The following is a 16,398-nucleotide window of genomic DNA, read 5'->3' on the forward strand; positions in this document are numbered from 1 at the left end:
TGTCAAGCAGGTTACGCGAGCAAGATTCTTGAAAAAACAGGGATGCTAAATTGCAACAGCAGCCGTGTTCCAATGGAGCCGAAATGTAAGCTAAAAAAACAAGATGGTGAACCATTTGTTGATGCCACTGAATACAGAAGAATTATTGGCAGCTTGAGGTACTTGGTAAACACACGTCCTGATCTTGCATACTCCGTTGGTGTTGTCAGCCGATACATGGACACACCAACGGTGACACATATGAATGTTGTGAAACAGATACTGAGGTACGTGAGAGGCATTATTGGAATGGGAATTGTCTACAAAAAGAATCAAGAAAAAGAAGAACTTGTAGGCTTTAGTGATAGTGACCTTGCAGGAGATACGGATGACAGGAAGAGTACTTCAGGGATTATTTTTTTCTTTGGAGAAAGTCCAATCACATGGATCTCACACAAGCAGAGAATTGTTGCGTTGTCTTCTTGTGAAGCCGAGTACATAGCAGCAACAGGTGGAGCTTGTCAAGGGATATGGCTCACAAAGATAATTGCAGAATTGAGAGGTGATGATAAAGTCAAACCAGTGTTGAAGGTTGACAACAAATCAGCTATATCACTAGCCAATAATCCGGTTTTTCACGATAGGAGCAAGCACATTGACACAAGATTTCATTTTATTCGTGATTGTGTTCAACATGGAGATATACAGCTTGAATATGTAAAGACTGAAGTACAGGTTGCTGATTTGTTGACAAAGCCGTTAGCACGGCAGAGGTTCAATGAGCTGAGAGATAGAATTGGTGTTAAACAAGTTTAAGGGGGTGATTGTAGTAGTTAAACTTGTTTTAAATTTGTTTTATTTATTTTTTCTTATTATTGCTTGGTCAATAGTTAGTGCCTATTTCATAGGAGTAATTGCTGTTAGTGCAGATATGGAACAAATCTGTTGTAACAGATTACTGTTGATTCTTATATATATATTGCTGTGTATTTTAGAGGTTTTATTATGAGAATAATAAGAGAAGCAAACTTCTTCCTCTATTCTGGTGCGTAGTTCTCAAAATTTCTGCTAGTTTTTCTTTTGTGCAGTCTGGTATTCTAACAGATTGAAGGTTAATTAGATCAAGAATGACAAATGGGATTGGAGAAACGTAGGAAAGACCTTCATAATCATGGCCACCGCTTCTGATTCTAATTTGGATGTCATGTTTTTTAGAACACATAATGGTAGCTTGAATATGATAGGACTGCGCGTACCATCCAACCCCTGAATTAGTATGATATTGTCCGCTTTGGGTCAAGCCCTCACGGATTTATTTTTGGGCACCTCCCAAAAGGCCTCATACTAATGGGTTGGGTTTGAACCATTATATTTTGGTTTCACTTCTCCTCTTTATCCGATGTGGGACTTGGGAGGATATCCCAACAAACCTCCCCTCCAACCAAGGACCACACAAATCGTGACCTCCCCTTGTCGAGAAGACTTTCGACACAAGGCACCACTTGCAGATCTTTTTCCGGTCTTGGTCCTATTGTTACACCGTCACACCGAGACTTTCTCATACTGCGCAGTCTGCCCGCTCCAAACCTGGGCTCTGATACCACTTGATAGGACTGCGCGTACCATCCAACCCCTGAATTAGTATGATATTGTCCGCTTTGGGTCAAACCCTCACGGATTTGTTTTTGGGCACCTCCCAAAAGGCCTCATACTAATGGGTTGGATTTGAACCATTATATTTTGGTTTCACTTCTCCTCTTTATTCGATGTGGGACTTGGGAGGATATCCCAACAGAATATGGGAAAGGTTCAATGGGGGTGACGATCACTTGAGGTTTCGGTGTGGTGCTTGTGTTGAATCTTTCGTTGTTTATGCTCAGCTGTAAGACTGATAAATAAGAAGAGTTTATTGGAGTATAAATTACTTTGGAGATAGAGCTGGAGTCTTCAGATTGTAGCTCTAGGCATTCAAGAAAATCTTCATGGGTATGAGCTGAAGTTTGTTACCCAAGAAAATGAGAAGAGAAACACAGCAAAAAGAAATGGCAACAATTTTGAAGAAATCATATTTTATGGTAAAGGTTATAGCTTTTGTGATTTGGATGTGATTTTGTTTAAGAATGTCTGTACCTTATTTATAGGGGAGAGAATAGGTTTCTTGAAATGAAATTAAATGGGGAAGTAGAAAGTTGAGGTTGTTTCGTGAAAATCGATGTTTGACCATTTATATTTCTTCTACTGCTATATTTATTCCAAAAGCAATTATATTAATCTAGTGATGACTTTATGTTTTATTGTTCAGTTAAATTTAGTTAATTCAATTTCTTAATATTTTAAAAATTTTCTAAAATAAAATTTACATAAGGAATAGAGTATAATTTTATAATAACAAGTTTATTGTATTCATTACTTCATAAATTAATACGTTGGATCCATTAAATTCTATTTAAGGATAAATGATAAATTTTGAACTTTCAATTTTGTACAATAAAATAGGTGCATGTAGAATATGTATTTTGTACAATAATAGTTTGCTCTTACCATCAATGGATATTAAATTTTTATTTTTATAATAAAATTTGATTGGTTTGATCAATATTTTTTTTCCTTTAATAGTTTTTATTTTCATTCTCTTTTCAAAGGAAGGTTTTATTTTATTTTTATTTTTTTTTCTTTTTCGTTATATAATCCAATGTTTTCAACCATTGATCTCAAACAGAGCTAATAGTTTTTTTACAAATAATTTCTACACGAATATCATTTCTCTCTCTTATTTACACCATCATAGGTATGGTACCATCCATCTAAAAGCTAATTAATGAGGGATTTTTTTTTTTTTTTTAAGAAAGGATTACTATTTTCTAGCCCTTAAATTTAGTTAACCCAAGGTTCTGACATGGGTCCCATTATATTAATTTTTTATTCATAACCTTAACTCTAATATTGATCTTGTGTGCTAATATATTTAAATTTTAAAATTAGGGTGTCCATGATACAAAAGTCAATTTGAAGTGATTCTGAAAACAAATCCGATAATTTAATGTATTTTTATAGTTTAAGCCCACACATAATCTGGTGATTTGTTTTTAACACCTTTATTATATTATTAATATGGATCAAAGATTATTTTTGCATAGAGTCTGGATATGATTAGAAGATTTCATTCTTAATTCTCCATTAATTTGCAATGGATTGCTAATCACTCCAAAATAGTATTCAAATAGATATCTAATAAGGATTCCAATTACAACTCTCTATATAAAGAGAAGTATAGAATATCAATCCAAATTATTCAGTTATAATTGACTTAATCATATAAAAAATAAGAACACTAAAAACTATTATTGTTAATATAGAATTTCTGCTGCATTTTGTCAATCTCTTTTCCTCTCTCATGAAAAGTAGATTGAGGTTGAATCTTTAACCTAGGCCATATGCTTTTGGCTGTTCTGCTTTTTGTAATGTTTTCTTATGGTTCTTGTAAGATGGAGATTTTATTTATTTATTTATTTATTTTTTTATCTGCACTCTAGATTTAGGTTCAATGGGTGTGAGGGGGAAAACCTGATGGTATGGGTGTAATTCCTGGCGTTGTGGATTTTTTTCCGATCTTTCTCTTAAATTTCACTAATAAAATCTTATTTTTCTTTGTTGTTCAAAAAATCATTATTGTTAACATGGAAAAGTATGTAAGATCACCAAAATTTGTAAATTCAAGTACATAATAAATCATTCACAAAAACTAGATTACCACATAAATAATATGCGCATTTATTACACCATAGTGATTGGCTGTATATTAAATTGTGAACTCAGAAAAGAAAAGAAGAAAGAGGATGTAAGAGGATCTGAAAGTAGTGCATTGAACAGAGATTTTTAAAATTCAATGTCTATAAATATATTTTCAATTAGGGGTGTCAAAATAGATTATATTTATAATAAATAAATATGTATGTGATACAATACAGGTTATGGAGGCAAAACGAGTCAAAACAAGAAAATGTCCAAATATGGAAATTTATAGACTGTTCGGGCTTTTAATTAAAATGTGGACTAAAATACTTCTTAAATTATTTAAAATGCATTTGAGCTGATTTAGAGTTCATTTTGGGCCTATATTTATACATGGGAAGTTTTATGGAGTAATGACATCATTAGGTGCGTTTTGGCAATTTTGAAGTTTTTGGGATTTTAGCTCAAAACTCATTTTGGGTCCATATGTTTGGGTTGGACAACCCATTTGAGCTTATTTTGGATCACTAGAATTTGAAGAGACAAGAAGGTAGAAGATGAAGAGTCAAGAGAGTTATGGAAGTTGAAGAGCTATCTACTTTATGGCTTTAATTATTGTTTTAATTTTTATTTACTTACTTTGTACACCCCTACTCTATATAAAGGGATTAGCTTTCTTTGTTTTGGGAGATTGAATTTTGGATGATTTCAGATTAATGAAAGTGAGGTTTATGTCTTCTTTTATCTTTATGCATAAGGTGTTGTTTAGATTGTAATTGATTTGTTCAATTGCTATTCAAATTCAATTCCTATTTCTTATATTTTTGAACATCTGATTCAAATTGGGTTTAAGGGGGATATACTGAGATTTTCTCTTTAAGTTCTTTTGAGTTAGTTCTTAGGTATAAGAATAAATCAAAAGCATGATTGCTTGGTGGTTAATTTTGCTAGTTCAAATTGATAGAGAGTTCTAAGTGATGGGAGCGGGTATAAAGCAGAAACAACCCTTAACGAAACCATATGAGGCAAACTAAAAACATTATCGAACAAATCAATAAACTGACCTCTTGAAGCGCAGAATCGCTCACCGGTCTTCTTTCCAGAGATCTTGGAGTCACCCACGATCTTCTGCAGTAATCCCTAACTATCTCTCTTTTGGAACTCTCTGAGTGGTAGAGAATAGAATAACGTCCGTCTCTTTATTCTTAGGGTTTTCTAATTTTATATTAAAAAAAAAAAACTCTCTTCGATAGGAAGATATTTTTTAATATAAAATAAATTAAATAAAAAATTATTTAATTAAAATAATATCAATTATTTTAAAACTAAATAATTTATCTATTATTTAATACACCCTTAACTTTCCAAATAATTAGGGCACTACAGGGACCGCAGGAATAAAATAAATCAGGCTACTAATTATAATAAGAACCTATGTAGACCAACATATTCTTATTATAATTAATCATGAATTATTCCACTAAAAACTCATGACTGAACTCCTTATTTATTTTACAATTCCACAACATAATAAAATAATGTTCCCCACGTTAAGATTACAGATGCTGTCATTTAAATAACTTACTGACAATTTATTTAAATCACAATATAACTTTAAGATTGTCGCTCAACTTATTTCATGTGTCGGATTCAATATCCACCTGCAGGGTTTACACTATGAAACCTTATAAGCTTACTTAAAGTGCATCATCAATCTCTAAACCGAGACATGGATTCTATTATTAATTAATATTTCACAAACACAAAATATCTTTGCCCAATTCACCGAGAATATTATTCCAATAATGAAACTCACCCTTTAATGAATCAAAGCACAAGACAATCAATGTTTGCTCATATTAAAATAAATCAAGATTAAGAACAATAATCATTATTTCTAATGTCCTAGAGAATATGTTTAACAGTCAGTACTAAACATCCATTCTCTACTTGGTCCAATTAAATACATACAAAATGTACTAATCACAATTATTGTTCATATGCTAATAACATTTATTTAATGCAAATTTCCAATTAAATACAAAGAAATAATTGTCAATAGAAAATCATTCATAGCTATACTATTACATATGCATGGTTAATAGTATATCTCTATCAATCTCCCACTTAGACTTATAACCATACATCTATAATTTTAACTCCCATTCCTTCTACATGACTGTCAAAAGTCTTTGCTGGTAAGCTTTTTGTAAAAGGATCTGCCAGGTTGTTTTCCGATGCAATCTTTGTCACTACCACATCTCCCCTTTGAACTATGTCTCGTATCAAATGATACTTCCTCTCAATGTGTTTTGCCCTTTTATGGCTCCGTGGCTCCTTCGAGTTTGCAACTGCCCCACTATTATCACAATAAAGTGTAATAGGCAATTGCACTGAAGAAACTACGCCTAGATCCATAAGGAAGTTCCTAAGCCATACAGCTTCCTTTGCAGCTTCAGAAGCTGCCACATATTCAGCTTCCATGGTGGAGTCAGCAACACAAGTTTGCTTAATACTCCTCCAACTTATGGCTCCACCTCCTAAGACAAAAACATTACCAGAGGTTGACTTCCGAGAGTCCTTATCAGTCTGAAAATCCGAATCTGTATACCCAATGGGTACAAGATCGTCAGATTGATAAACTAACATATAATCCCTAGTCCTTTTCAAGTACTTGATTATATGCTTGACTGCAGTCCAGTGTTCTCGCCCAGGATTAGATTGAAATCTGCTAACCATGCCAACAACAAAACAGATATCAGGTCTGGTACACAACATTGCATACATAAGGCTTCCAACTGCAGAAGCATATGGAACTGCCTTCATGTTCTCTATCTCCTCAGGTGTCTTAGGACATTGGTCCTTAAATAGAGTGATTCCATGTCTGAAGGGAAGAAAACCCTTCTTGGAATCCTGCATGCTGAAACGAGCAAGAATGGTATCAATATAAAGTGCTTGAGATAAGCCAATCATCCTTTTCTTGCGATCTCGCATAAGCTTAATCCCAAGAATATGAGCAGCCTCTCCCAAATCCTTCATATCAAAACGTTGGGATAGCCAATCTTTGACAGAATTCAACATACCTACACAATTCCCTATAAGCAGAATATCATCCACATATAGTACCAGAAAAACAACCTTACTACCATTCCATTTCTTATACACACAAGACTCATCATGACACTGATCAAAGCCAAAACTTTTAATCGCCTGGTCAAAACAAGTATTCCATGACCTAGATGCTTGTTTAAGCCCATAAATGGACCTATTCAATTTGCAAAGCAAATTTTCTTGTCCATTGTTTATGAAACCTTCTGGTTGCTTCATATAGATGCATTCATCAAGACTTCCATTTAGGAAAGCTGTCTTGACATCCATTTGCCAAATCTCATAATCATAATGAGCTGCAATGAATAGAAGAGTTCTAATAGACTTTAGCATGGCTACCGGCGAAAAAGTTTCCTCATAATCGATCCCTTCTGTCTGAGTAAACCCTTTCGCAACAAGCCTTGCCTTATAAGTTTGCACTTTACCGTCTATACCCCTCTTTTTCTTATAGATCCACTTGCATCCGATGGGTTTAACCCCTTCAGGTGGTTCTACAAGTTCCCAAACTTGATTAGAGTACATGGACTCCATCTCAGATTTCATAGCTACAAGCCACTTATCAACATCTTTATCTTGTAGTGCTTCATCGTAACAGACAAGTTCAATAGTCACTTCTTCAGGGATTCTATCAAAAGCTTCTCCCAAAAGTGTATATCGAACCGGTGGTCGTCTAATTCTCCCACTACGACGAAGTACTACAGTTTCTGCAATCACACCTTCATTTTGCTGTGTCTGTAAAGCCGGCAAGTCCATGACTGGTGGGACTACATCTTGATCATGTTCTGGAACTTCAACATGTCTGTCATCACCAGGAGGCAATGAAATGTTAGAAGCCCCAACATTGTGCTCCTGTATATTTGGATCAACAGCTGCCACTTCAGTTTCTACATAACTCCCACTACTTTCAGGTGGTAGTGAAATGTTAGGTATTGAATATTCAGGCTGATGTTGATTTACTGGTCGACTAACATTTCTTCCACTACAACTAGGCAATGGAATGTCAGCTCCAACCATTGATGGTTTAGGTTGTTGTTCTAATGGAAAGGTTCTAGTTGGTATATTTTCTCCTCTCAATTCATACAAGGCTAATCGACTTTTGGGAATATGGTTTTTAATATAGTCTTCCTCAAGATAATGTGCATTGGTGCTAACAATGACCGTTTTATCTTGAGAACTATAAAATAAACCACCTTTCGTTCCTCTAGGATATCCAATAAAGAAGCATAAGTCTGTTTTTGATTCCAACTTATCTGCTTTCCCTTTCAGCACATGGGCTGGACAACCCCACATCCGAACATGTCTTAGACTTGGCTTTCGCCCAGTCCACAGTTCTGTAGGAGTTTTAGGTACTGACTTAGATGGAACCAAATTCAGAATATATGCTGCCGTTTCTATGGCATACCCCCAAAACGAAATGGGCAAATCTGAATAACTCATCATTGATCTAACCATTTCCATAAGCGTCCTATTTCTTCTTTCTGCTACACCATTCTGTTGTGGCATACCAAGTGCAGACAACTGTGAAGTAATTCCTTGTTCTGATAAATAAGTAATGAATTCCCTAGAGAGGTATTCGCCACCACGGTCAGACCGTAACGACTTGATATATTTTCCATGTCGTTTCTCCGTTTCTGCCTTGAACTCTTTGAATTTCTCAAAGCATTCAGACTTACGGCGCAACAGGTAAATGTGTCCATATCTTGAGTAATCATCTGTGAAAGTCACAAAATACTCAAAACCACCCCTAGCTTGGACACTCATTGGACCACACAAATCAGAATGAATTAATTCAAGTACATCATTAGTTCTATTACCCTTTATAGGAAAAGGCCTCTTAGTCATTTTACCTTCTAAACAAGATTCACAGGTTGGTAGTGCCTCCACTTTCAATGAACTCAATGGTCCATCCTTGACCAACCTAGAAATCCTATCTAAATTAATATGACCAAGCCTTAAATGCCACAAATAGGTATGACTAAATTCAATAGGACGTTTTCTTTTCAATGGAACAATGACATCAAAGTTATTAACTTCAGAATTAGGAATTTGCAGTTCAGGTGAAACTTTGAGAATAAAAAGATCATCAATCATTGAGCCAGAACATATCATTTGTTTTCTAAATTTAATAACGACAGAATCATCATAAAATTCATTAAAACAAACCGAATATCCATTCTTGCTCAAACTAGAAACTGAAATTAAATTCCTTCTAATTGAAGGTACATATAAAACATCCTTCAAAAACAAAGTTCTATTATTCTCAAAATTCAAAGAAACATTTCCTATAGCTAGAACTGCAACTTCTGTGCCATCTCCCAAAAAAATGCTTACATCTCCTTTATTTAGCTGACGAGTTACCTGAAACCCCTGCAATGAATTGCAGACATGATTAGTGGCTCCAGAATCTACACACCATTGGAGTGTAGTCAACATCGCTAAACAAGTTTCAACTATCAGCATATAAAACAGAGACATACCTTGCTTTTTCTTGGCTAACCAGGTTGGACATTGTGACTTCCAGTGCCCAGGTTGCTTGCAGTGAAAACACTTACCCTTAGGCTTTTTCACAGCAACACTTGCACTAGTAGATGCACCACTTGTTTTAGGCTTAGTCTTGTGAGCATTTTTCTTCTTCTTACCCTTGTTCTGGGCAGAAGAAGAACCTCGCTCAACATTAAGCACAACAGGTGCAGCTCCTTGCTTAATGATAGTCTCAGCAGCCACCAGCTCATTCAGCAACTTAGACAGAGTGAAATCCATCTTATTCATGTTATAGTTCAAACGAAACTGCTGAAAACTGGCTGGCAAAGTGTTCAAGATCATTTCTATCTGTGTAGCATTGTCAACCTCAGCACCAAGAACCTCCATGTCATTCAAAAGACTCATCATCTTCAAGACATGAGTTCTAACTGGAGTTCCCTCCTCCATTTTGGAAGTAAGAATCTCCCTCAGTGCATTTTGCCTTGCTGCACTAATTTGATCTCCAAACATCTCCTTGAGATTTTCGAGCATGTCCAAAGCTGTGTCCATCTTCTGATGCTGATGTTGCAAAACATTTGACACAGAAGCCAAAATGTAACATCGCGCCATCTCATCAGCTTTAACCCATTTCTGGTAAGCTCTGGTGACCTCCTCAGAGGCACCCTCACCGGGTTTTTCAGGACAAACTTCAGTAAGCACAAACTTATACTCCTCAGCAGTAAGCAAAATGTCCAAATTCCTCTTCCAGTCAACATAGTTTGGACCCTCAAGTTTGTTTTGGGTTAAGATGTTTGCAAGGGGACTGAATGATGCCATTTCTATTTCATGCATTAAACAAAAATAGCATATCAATAATAAACATTGAATAAATCAAATTGCAAATATACAACTTTGATATCACAATTCAAAAAAAAAAAAAAAAAAAAAAACACATTCACAACATTCATGAATAGCAACCTCGATGGGAGAATTCAACCAATCACATGTTTTGCATATTATAATTAGATAAGACCGGCACATACTACTCGATGGGAGATAACATGCCTCTTAAATTAACATTAATGTGTGAGAAAATATTACATCTGATTCATGTCACTAATTAATTTACTCAGATGGAGAGTTAAATCAATACAGACAAATTAGACTAGCTCAGTAATTATATTAAAACATGACATCTTCCGATGGGGAAGAAATGCAAATAATTACAACTAGAAAGTAATAAAAAACCACTCACAAATTAATTCATATAATTAAAATAAATTAATTATAATCAAAATTGCAAAATAATATATTTTTAAGACAATTTTGCAAATAAAATTAACATTTTTGGTTGAAAATGTTAAAAATTTAGTGTTCTGGTCTATTTATGCAAAAAAAAAAACATTCTGGGTTTATCTTGCAAAAACAAAAAAATTCTGGGCCATTTCGCAAGTTTCAGAACTTGTTTGGACTATTTTGCATAAAACAGAAACTATTGGGCCAAAATTGCAAAAACCGAAAATAGTCTAGGCAATTTTAATAAAATCAGAAACAATCAGGGTCACTTTATAATTTAAATAACTCCAGGGGCCAAAACGGAATAACTGATACTTTCTGGGTCAAAATATAAAAAATTAAAGTTCAAAGGTTAAAATATAATAAACAGAAGATCCGGGGTCAAAAAAATAAAAACTTAAAGATCAGGGGTCAAAATATAAAATTTAAAAAATTGAGGGACCAGATGGAAATTTTGGCAAGCAGCAGCTTCTTCTTCACGAAGAAGCCCTAGCCGCCGCCCCTTTTCCTTTCAACCTCCATTAACGCCGCTGCCCTTTTTTTTTTTTTTTTTTTCGTTGCCCCTCTACTGATCTTCAAAACAAAAACCAAATTTTGTTTTTTCTTGCCCCTCTCCTGTTCATCGAAACAAAACCCTATATATATATATATATATATATATATATATATATATATATATATATATATATTAATGCCCATTAAAAACCACAGTTTCAAAAAAAAGTTTGTATCAGTTACTGCACTTTTGTGCTACTATCCTTCAAAAACTCTTGAAGCTCTCTTAACCATGTACCAATCAAACAATCAAAACAGATTATAGATACACGATTGAAACATGACAAAATAGCCACCATCATACAGTTTCGTATGGCTCTGATACCAATTGATGGGAGCGGGTATAAAGCGGAAACAACCCTTAACGAAACCATATGAGGCAAACTAAAAACATTATCGAACAAATCAATAAACTGACCTCTTGAAGCGCAGAATCGCTCACCGGTCTTCTTTCTAGAGATCTTGGAGTCACCCACGATCTTCTGCAGTAATCCCTAACTATCTCTCTTTTGGAACTCTCTGAGTGGTAGAGAATAGAATAACGTCCGTCTCTTTATTCTTAGGGTTTTCTAATTTTATATTAAAAAAAAAACTCTCTTCGATAGGAAGATATTTTTTAATATAAAATAAATTAAATAAAAAATTATTTAATTAAAATAATATCAATTATTTTAAAACTAAATAATTTATCTATTATTTAATACACCCTTAACTTTTCAAATAATTAGGGCACTATAGGGACCGCAGGAATAAAATAAATCAGGCTACTAATTATAATAAGAACCTATGTAGACCAACATATTCTTATTATAATTAATCATGAATTATTCCACTAAAAACTCATGACTGAACTCCTTATTTATTTTACAATTCCACAACATAATAAAATAATGTTCCCCACGTTAAGATTACAGATGCTGTCATTTAAATAACTTACTGACAATTTATTTAAATCACAATATAACTTTAAGATTGTCGCTCAACTTATTTCATGTGTCGGATTCAATATCCACCTGCAGGGTTTACACTATGAAACCTTATAAGCTTACTTAAAGTGCATCATCAATCTCTAAACCGAGACATGGATTCTATCATTAATTAATATTTCACAAACACAAAATATCTTTGCCCAATTCACCGAGAATATTATTCCAATAATGAAACTCACCCTTTAATGAATCAAAGCACAAGACAATCAATGTTTGCTCATATTAAAATAAATCAAGATTAAGAACAATAAACATTATTTCTAATGTCCTAGAGAATATGTTTAACAGTCAGTACTAAACATCCATTCTCTACTTGGTCCAATTAAATACATACAAAATGTACTAATCACAATTATTGTTCATATGCTAATAACATTTATTTAATGCAAATTTCCAATTAAATACAAAGAAATAATTGTCAATAGAAAATCATTCATAGCTATACTATTACATATGCATGGTTAATAGTATATCTATATCACTAAGTTCCATGTGATCTTGGGGTTCCGTATCATTTGGTATCAGAGCATTGGTTTGCCAAGTAATAAATATAGTTTTTTTTTGCTGTTCTTTGTGTTCTTGAGCTATTCAAAACTAATTTGAATCCAAAAAACTCATATTTGGTTTAATTAGCTCATCTTACATAAATTTGCTTATCTCTTTGTTTTAGTTTGTATAATTTAGGGAAATTCATTCCTAAATTGTACAAACACATCTGCATTAGTATAATTATAAAAAAAGAAATTAAAATATATATATATATAATTCTGCTCATTTTACAGATTTGTGGTTCTAGGCAGATTGTGCATGTATAAAATTGAGTTGAGGTTGTTTTTTTTCACTTGATTATCATAAGATATCATCAAAAAGATAAAAGAACAACTGAAACAATAAGGAAAACCCGAGTTTTGGGGTTGTTGCTTCTTTAATTTCAATCTGATTGCTAGTGTTATTTGTGATTTTTGGGACTGTTTGGGTTCAATGCACTTCAATTGAGTTGGAATTCATTCAAAACCATATCTTTTCTGTTAATTGAGTGTTTTGTTTGATAATTTGAGATTCCATTTGAGAATTTCAAGTTTCTTTCATCAATTTTCAAATTTGTCATTTACTTGCATCCATTAATTTCCTTTTCTTGTATCTGCCATATTGCATCTAATTACATCATTAGGCATCAAATTTGATTCTTTGCAGCCTGTTTTGAACAAAAATCAAACATATGCTTCTTTTCCTTCAAGTACGTGTTGTTCGTTTGTTTGGTAGAGTTTCATTTGCTTCTAGTTTGAGTGCCTACCTTTGTTGTTAGGATTTTCTTGTAGATTCTAAATTGAAATTGAATGCATTTGGATATATTGATTGCTATTTGAACTAACCCTTTTGTATAAAGCCAAAAAGAGAGCTTGAGTGGCAAAGGGCAACAGTCTGTCTGCTTAAAAGAGGGTAAAAGCCAAGATTTTGAGTGAAACACGAGTGTCCATATTACAAGAGTAAATACGTAAGGGAGTGTTTTGTGAGGACTGAAAATCTGTTTTGTCCTTAAATTTCAAAAAAAAATAAATAAAAAAAAAATAAAAAAAAGAGAGATGAAAGAGAAAAGGAAGTCAAAAGAAGCAATATGGATTTCATGACAATCATGCTACAAGGATTTGAAAGCCTAAATGAGCAACTTGATGGTATCTGTGACATCCTACTGAGTCGAGTCAGTTCATAGAGTCGAGTTGAGTCAGGCCGAACCAAACCCGGTTGGGGTAGAATGGGTTTATAAGTGGATTTACTTGCACTAGAATATTAAGTTGAGGTATTAAAAGGTAACATGTAGAAAATGTAGGTCTTATTCGGTAATTGCACCATACAATTAAAGAGATGGTTGGGAAGTATACGAGCCTTCCATTTGACCTTGCGTTCTTCATTTTCTTCACCTTCATCTTCAACGTTTTCTTCATCTTCATCTTCCTCTTTATCTCCTTCATCTTTCTCTTCATCTCTTTCCCTTCTCCATCCATTTTCATGGTAGTTAAGCATTAAGGCAACCTCTAGTTCTCCAAGTAAGTAGAATTTCTTGAAGCTTATGCTATTCAACCTCTAATTGAGTTATATCGTAGATAAGTGATAAGAATTCTTATTATAGGTGAAGGAAGTTCAAAGGTAGTAGAAAAAGGAAACTAAAGAAGAGCTCAAGCTTTTTGGAGTAAAGGTTTGATATCTCTTTTCATTTACCATTTTTCTTGCATGAGAAATTGTGTGGTGTGTTGATAATGAGACCATATATTGCTTAGTGTTGAGTGAGAGGACTGGAAATGGTGAGAAAACAGGGGAATGTTGAAACAGGTTTTCTGGAAAAAGAACCAGTGACTTCATCTTGATTTTTACCCTAGTAAATGATGGAATTAGGAGGAGTCATAGAAGAGTTATTTGTTCCTCTATGTGTTAGCTTTACATGGGTTTTTGAATCACCCAAATCGGAGTTGTATATTGAGAGATATGACCAAAAGAGTGCAGCTCGCGCAGGCTGGAAGCACGTCGCGCAACCGCGTAGACTGGAAACACATCGCGCGCTCGCGACTTGCACTTGCGCGCTCGCGACTTTAGCCTGAAGCTCTCTGCCTCTCATTTTGCACATTACGCGCTCGCGACTTTCAAGTGCGCGCTCGCGACGTGTGCTCGATAACTCACTGACTCTCATTTTGCCCTTTACGCGCTCGCGACTTGCAAGTGCGCGCTCGCGACTTGCATTTCTGCAGCTCGCGCTCGCGACTTTGCAAGGCGCGCTCGGGACTTTGGTTTTCATGCATTTTTGGACTTCTTTTTCAATGCAATTGGATTCCTTTGCTCACCTTGTATGCCTCCAACCATTCTAAAACAAAAATATAACATTAGAACATGGATCAAACAACATGAAAGCATACAATGATGTGAAATTAAGTGAACATTATGATTTATGAAGTTATGAACATGAGTTATGAACTATTAACGTGATGTTATGTTATACTATTGCCATACCAACATTATGCTCCATTGAGGTTCGGTAGAAACCATGTAGATAAGACCATGTCGCGACATAGGATAGCAGATCTGCACCTCATACAGTTTGGTACTCCGGCTAAAGGCCGTTGAGTGGATATGATTATAAAGGCCATAGCAGCCAAGCATACAGTATTCATACAGTTTCATACAGTTTTTCTTATCACTTCGGTTTCGCTATAACCTTATGGAGCTATACAGATATCTTGACTTCACATTGCATGAATCATACAGTATATTAAACAAAAAGAAAGACCATCAAGGTAAAAGAATAGTATCATGATATGTATGCTTATATGTGCCATATGTGTTTACATGCTTATTTCTATACATGTATGTGTTTCATTGTTCTTTTTATGATGAGATATCCACTGAGCTCTTTTGCTCAGCGAGTTACCTGTTTAACTCGCAGGTTTTGAGACTGGTCAGTAGAGAGTCAGCTTACAACTGCTGCAGTTCATCTGTAGAAGACTCAGTCTTCAGGGTAGCTAATCATTTTCTTGTATATCTTTAGTCTACCCTTTTTATGGCATGTACAGGGCACACAGTTGGGCCCATTTCATTTTGTAAACAAACATCATGTCTTGTAAATATTCAGTACATTATTAATGTAAATAACATCAGCATGATATTATATTCAATATCCATTATGATTTCAGCATGTCAGGTCAGTTTGTCAACCAGTTTGTAACGTTTCGGCTCGGTTCATTTGGGTTTACGGGTGGACCGGGAAGGGATGTTACAAATTTTGTTATCAGAGCCCTAGGTTCAGTTTCCCCGGGCTTGCATTCATAAGTCAGTATAGTGTACATGCCATGACTACCCTGATGAACTAAGCAGTTGTTGTTCTTTTAGGAGGATGTCACAAGAAGGTACGAGTGAGTCACACGCCTCCAGAGCAGTGGAGGGTGAGGCTCCAGTAGCACCAGGTCAAGAGACGCTGTTAAAGCAACTTGCAGATACTTTCAGACAGATTGCAGGAGTGATACCTCAAGCACCAATAGTAGTAGAAAGGGAAAGAAAGCCCCCACTAGAGAAGCTCAGAAAGTATGGTGCAAAGGAATTCAGCGCTAACAAGGATGATAGTCCGGAAATAGCTGAGTATTGGCTAGATGGGACATCGAGAGTCCTGGAACAATTACAGTGTTCACCAGAGGATAAGTTGATTTGTGCTACATCATTGCTCATAGATGAAGCCTACACATGGTGGACTACTGTTCAGCAGCGAGTATCACCAGAGCAGCATACTTGGCAATTT

The 16,398-nt window shown here is 34.8% G+C and overlaps 1 long non-coding RNA gene across 1 annotated transcript; it reads left to right on the forward strand.

Annotated features, from left to right (window-relative positions):
- Positions 1 to 14,054: 14,054 nt before the first annotated feature.
- On the forward strand, positions 14,055 to 15,629 carry LOC149493089 (uncharacterized). Its single transcript, XR_016322902.1, has 3 exons — positions 14,055 to 14,164; positions 14,248 to 14,313; positions 15,553 to 15,629. It is a non-coding gene; the product is annotated as an uncharacterized LOC149493089 (long non-coding RNA).
- The last annotated feature ends 769 nt before the right edge of the window (positions 15,630 to 16,398 follow it).

This window comes from Jatropha curcas, chromosome 10, assembly GCF_041381405.1.
Source record: "Jatropha curcas cultivar XTBG-Jc1 chromosome 10, XTBG_Jcur_1.0, whole genome shotgun sequence".
In the NCBI taxonomy this organism is placed as follows: domain Eukaryota; kingdom Viridiplantae; phylum Streptophyta; class Magnoliopsida; order Malpighiales; family Euphorbiaceae; genus Jatropha; species Jatropha curcas.